The sequence below is a fragment of the Lissotriton vulgaris genome, unplaced genomic scaffold (genome assembly GCF_964263255.1).
Source record: "Lissotriton vulgaris unplaced genomic scaffold, aLisVul1.2 SCAFFOLD_711, whole genome shotgun sequence".
Lineage (NCBI taxonomy): Eukaryota > Metazoa > Chordata > Amphibia > Caudata > Salamandridae > Lissotriton > Lissotriton vulgaris.
In genome coordinates, this window is record NW_028255171.1 from 450,418 (window position 1) to 456,084 (window position 5,667).

Genomic DNA, 5,667 nt, shown 5'->3' on the forward strand with positions numbered 1-5,667 from the left:
CTAGCCCCGTTCGGTCGCGGACGGGCGCAGACGGGCTTGGCTTAGGCGCGGCTTCGGCGCGCATCCGGCGCGCCCGCTGCGCCAGCCCGCTGCGCCGTCTGGTCCCTACACACATGTTATAGGTGAGAGGAGGGCGGGAGGCCGGCGCGACTAGAGCGCAGCCCCTGCCCACACCCAAGATGGCGCCCGCCGCCGCCTCAACCGGTAAGTAAAACGGCTGGGCGAGGCTGAGAGCACAGATTCAAGCGTGTGTAGGGGTGTCAGAGTGCCTGAAACTAATTCCCCGTTATTTTGAGATTAAAAAGCCCCCCAAACTAAAAACGAACAGTTTTTAAAAAACGCGATCTAAAATCAATTATTCACCACACAAGATCAATAGACGCTCACTGCTGCTGAAAGCTAGCTCGCAGCCCTAGTCCTCCCTCTAGGGAGAGCTCTAACAGGCAGCGAGCAGCCAAAAAAAGCCTAGTTAAATACTCTGGGAGGGCGGGAGGCCGGCGCGACTAGAGCGCAGCCCCTGCCCACACCCAAGATGGCGCCCGCCGCCGCCTCAACCGGTAAGTAAAACGGCTGGGCGAGGCTGAGAGCACAGATTCAAGCGTGTGTAGGGGTGTCAGAGTGCCTGAAACTAATTCCCCGTTATTCTGAGATTAAAAAGCCCCCCAAACTAAAAACGAACAGTTTTTAAAAAACGCGATCTAAAATCAATTATTCACCACACAAGATCAATAGACGCTCACTGCTGCTGAAAGCTAGCTCGCAGCCCTAGTCCTCCCTCTAGGGAGAGCTCTAACAGGCAGCGAGCAGCCAAAAAAAGCCTAGTTAAATACTCTGGGAGGGCGGGAGGCCGGCGCGACTAGAGCGCAGCCCCTGCCCACACCCAAGATGGCGCCCGCCGCCGCCTCAACCGGTAAGTAAAACGGCTGGGCGAGTGTCCGCCCCGCCCCCTCTCAGTAGCGTGACTTCCGGGGGCAGAGTTGAGGGCTGCATGTGTTCCGAGCCCAGCGAGGCTCCAACGACGGGGCATTTCTTTGCTTAGAGCCCAGTGGGGCTCAGGGGGCAAAGTGCGTGGCAGAGCCCCGAGAGGCTCAAGAGGAGTTGCATTGCTTCGTTTTGAGCCCTGAGAGGTTTAGGGGCATAATTGATAGTCAGAGCCCAGTGAGGCTCTTAAGAGACAGTCAGTTTTGCAGAGCCTGTGAGGCTCCCCCCTCGTGTTGGCCCCACCATTGTGCTACCCAGTTGCCCAGCACTTTGTGGGCAACTGCCACGTTTAGGCCCCCTGACATTGGACACAGGGCGTCCTAGCCCCAAAAAGGCCAGAGGGCCTAGGGACAGTCACAGGTGGTGACTTACGTGAGTTTGGCGCAATTGTTCATTTTGCTTACACCTCTGAATGTATTGTGATGCATCATGTGTTTCCCTCCTTACACCTCTGAATGAATGTTATGCATTGCATCATGTGTTATGTTCTTACACCCCTACAGGTAGTGTGATATGTAGGTGGTTGTTTCCTTCTTGCTAGTACAGGTGGTGCTAGCAGAGCCCAGGTTCCCTAGTGTAATCTCCTAAGATAGTGAGGGTTGCATAGGTGGTGCTCACCTGGTACCAGTAGTGACTGGTTGTATGTTATTTTTGCGCTACAGTAATAATTCTATGATCTAAAAAGTGCTATTTCTGAAAGTGTTACTTCTGATTCCTGACAGTGGTCCAGGTGGCCCTGTCTTGTACATAATCCCCTGTAAATTCTGCCCGTGCCTCTGGCACAATGTAAAGTGTGTGTTTTATCTAATGTATGTTTATTGGAATACAAAGGCTATTTTTTATATAACCTTGTGTGGAGTTTCCTTTGTGGTGGGTCTTGGGTGTTGTTGCTGGGGTGCATGCGCAAATACTTAACTTACATCGCCTCCAAGTTTAGCCTTGCTGCTCGCGCCACGTTACCTAGAGGGCGAGTAGGGGTTATCTTGGCGTGTAACTCCCTTGCCCTGACCTTAGGAATGGTGATCCCTGACTGTCCTTGACGCGAGTCTTGGCCAGCCAGGGTCCCGTTTCTAACATTGGACGCAGCGGTGAGGATGAGAATTTGTGTTTGCGTTGTACCACAGTGGCAACTGGCCACATTACAAAACTCTGCATTTTAGATGACCACATTTTAGGGGATTATTGTTTTTGAAGTTCCATTATTTTCTTCTCCTGAAGGTATCATTGTGCAATTGTGTCCAGTACATTTGTTCCCCTGCCCCGCGCCCAGAGTTTGGTACCTGTGTCACGTGTGGTCAGGTTGAGGAATCAGGGGTGGTAGAAACTGCCTTACCAGTCCGAGGGGGGGGTTGTGTGTGAATGAATGGTGTGTGGCACTAGGCAAGTGAGTGTGAGTTCTCTGGGAGAGAGAGCTTGCTGAACCTTTGTGAATTGTGTACTCCTGTGTAAGCTCAGACCCCTAGGTTCCCTGTGTAATCTTTTCTCTAGAACGTCCGCCAGAATGGAGCCTGCTTTTGATTTCTGTGATCTGTTTGGATACAGTATGGGAGAGTTGGTAAGGTTCTGTGAAGAGAGAGACATAGGGGTGGATGAGTCAGACACTCAGTCTGAACTTAGGAGCAGCCTGATCCTATGGCAAAAGGGTCAGTGGGATCTTGCGCACAGTGAGGAAAGGGCCCGGGTCTCACACCATGAGGGTGGTGGGTCTGTGGGGAGCCCTGAAGATTCAGAGGAGGAGGAAGAAAATGACAGCACAGGGACGCCAGCAGATAGTGAGGACCCCATAGATAGGGAGTCCCTTGCTGGGTCCAGCGTAGGAGGCAGCGCCTCATCCCTTTCCCTGTCCCCAGAGGAGCTGGAAGATAGGAGGAGAGAAAGGGAGCACCAGCTGGCTTTAGAAAAGCTCAGGTTGGAGCATGCCCAGGCTATGGCACAGCTGGGCATTAGAAAACAACAGCTGGAGGTTAAGAAACAACAGCTAGAGACTGAGAGGGTCTTAGCGCAGGAGGAGGCTCCACCAGAGGCAAAGTAGCTCTGGAGGGTAGACTATCCCCTGCGCGCAGTGTTGATTGTCTGGATTCCCCGGGGAGGGTTAAGTGCAGTGGTGGCAGCTATATAGATTTCAGTGTAGGAAATCCCACTCCCAGGTCCCCGAGTATGGTTCCTGTTTCCCCAGAGGAGGAGAATAGGTTGAGGTTTAGGAACCTTAGGAAACCACCCCACCAGGAGTGGAAGTATTTTGTGGATGACTGTTCTGATGCAATGTGGGAGTGGCTGGAGGCTAGCTCGGATGAGGAGAGGGACGGAGTACTGAATATGTTCCTCAAAGAGCAGTTGCTCAGTGTTGTTTGTCCAGAGTTGCGCCAGCACCTGTTGAAGTCTGAGCACTTTAGTCCTTGGGCGCTTGCAGAGGAAGCAGCGCGCTGGGAAAGTGCTAAAGGACCTGTAGAGTCATTGGAGAGTGAGTCCAACAGTAGTGGTATAGGTATCTTCCAGCCCAGCGTGGTGGAAGAGGCTCAGTGTAGCCCAGCTAGGTCCCAGTATAGTGAGAAAGGTGGAGGGGCTGACTACCTGGCTCAGTGGAGCAGGAGTCAGTGGGAGGCTGACAGTCCCCAGAGGCCCGAAGCCCTGTCTCAGAACCTGGGTGGAGAAGTGTGGCTCAGGGGTTAGAGGCGGCAGACCCGGAAGCTGAGATCGGCCCTGGACCAGGGTTCAATTCCCCGCCTCGACGGGGCTTGGGCTCAATAATTCCACGGACTCGATAATTCTCGCTCCGGTGCCTACTCGACTCACGGGTTCACACTCTGCGACTCTGGGCAATAGCTTGCTTAATCTCCACAACGGCCCCTCGCGGCGGGATGCCTGGCTTTCACCCTGTGGATACTCTGCCGGGGTTATCTCACAGGGGAATACCAGGACGGGTTCCCTAAGCAAGCGCTTAGATGCCTGCGATGTGGGCGGTTTGCGCTATATAAATACATTTACATTTACATTTACATACATACATTCTTGAGGGAACACCAGGTTGGGGACCTAGGCTGTCCTGTTAGTACACTTGAGGAGGATCTCCTAGTGTCTAGGGAACCTGGAGCATCTGTAACTAGAGCTCCAGTGGTTCCAGTGTCCGGCAGTGCTACTCCAGGAGGGAGTGCACAGAAGTCCGAAGTGAGGAGTGATTGGGGGATGAGTTTACCAGTGGATGCACCAGTGGACCAGGGACTAGCCAGTTGGGCTAGATCTTCTTGGGGGGACCCGGGTGGCGCCACTTCTGTGCTGGGGGATCTTTGCGCACTGTCAGGTGGACAGGAGGCGGGAGATCTGCGCCAGGCAGACAGTCACACGACACATGGGTCATGTGTCAGCCTCAGGGGGATTGCGTGTGGGTCCCCAGAAGTCCTGGAGTGCCAGGCAATTATTCCGCCAAAGGTTTTAGACCGGAGGTTGGGAGGCCAGGTTCAGGATCAGCCTGACCTGAAGGGTAGGACGACTGTAACCAGTGTCCTGACCGGTTCTTCTTCCAGAGGAACTTCTCCAGTTGGGAGAGGGCAGACCTCTGGAAGGGGGTGCAGAGGGTGGGAAAGCCCACCTCTGACCCCGGTGCAACCTGAGGGGTTAAACCCTGGTTTGGAGTGGCGTTGTAAGGGTACCCCTCGCAGGAGGAGGAGAGCCTTCCCTGAGACTCCTGGTCCGCCTGAGGTTGTAGACCAAAGGCTGGTGAACCAGTGGCAGTCTAGTCCTGTCTTGCAGACAGGAAGAGTGGAGAATGGCTACTATGTACCAGGGGTTACTACCCCCCGTTCTGCGAGTTGGCAAGGACCGGTGGCACCTGGGTGGCCCAGGGCCTGGTCCTGGCCGCGGACAGCTTGGGAGTACCAGTGGGGTAGCCCAGTTGGTCCAGACAGTGGTTTGAGAAGGAATCCCATGGGTTCACCGTGGCGTAGAACAGGAGGGTGTCCCTGCAGTTGCGGGCCCGCGTCCGTGTTCTATCGCCCCAAGCAGGGAAGTCCATCACGGTGGTGATTGTTCTACCTTGCGTTTTGGCTGGAAGGGGGTTGTGTTGGACTTGGCCCTTATGGCAGGTTCACCCCTAGACTTTTTGCTTGTAATGGTGACCTGGTGATGGTGATTTGTGGGTTCTGCACACTTTCACTGTGTCCCAGTGGAAAGTGCGTGCGCACTCTGAGTGCATGTGATGAGATAGGCCTGCCCTCCCATAGGAATGCATGGGGAATGTATGTGTCCCTGGTAGTTCCTGATGCGTGGGGTGTACAGGTTCGAATCTGATATGTGCGAACTCGTGAGAGTGAATGCTTCGCAATGGTGTGTGTTGCATGAGTGTGTCATATGTAGAAGTGCCACTTCCAGGAGTTGGCATATTAATATAAAATGTGTCTGGCGTGTGATTGGCTGGAGCAGGCTGGTGAGCCTGGCTCCAGGAAGGCTGGATGGGTCTGCCCGGTGGTGAGTGGGAGATTAGCATGCTGATGGCTGGGGAGGAGTGTACCTGTGGCCTGAATGAGGCTGGGTTTTCCCCAGACAATGCTGGCTCCGCCCCCCTGTGGTGTGACTGATGTCCCTAGCCCTGCCAGTGAAAGAAAGGGGTGGTTGGGCCATCAAGGGTACTCAAGAACCAGCTGCGACTGGTTCCGCCCCCACCCTGCACCTTCAGACAAAGGAATGTACTGT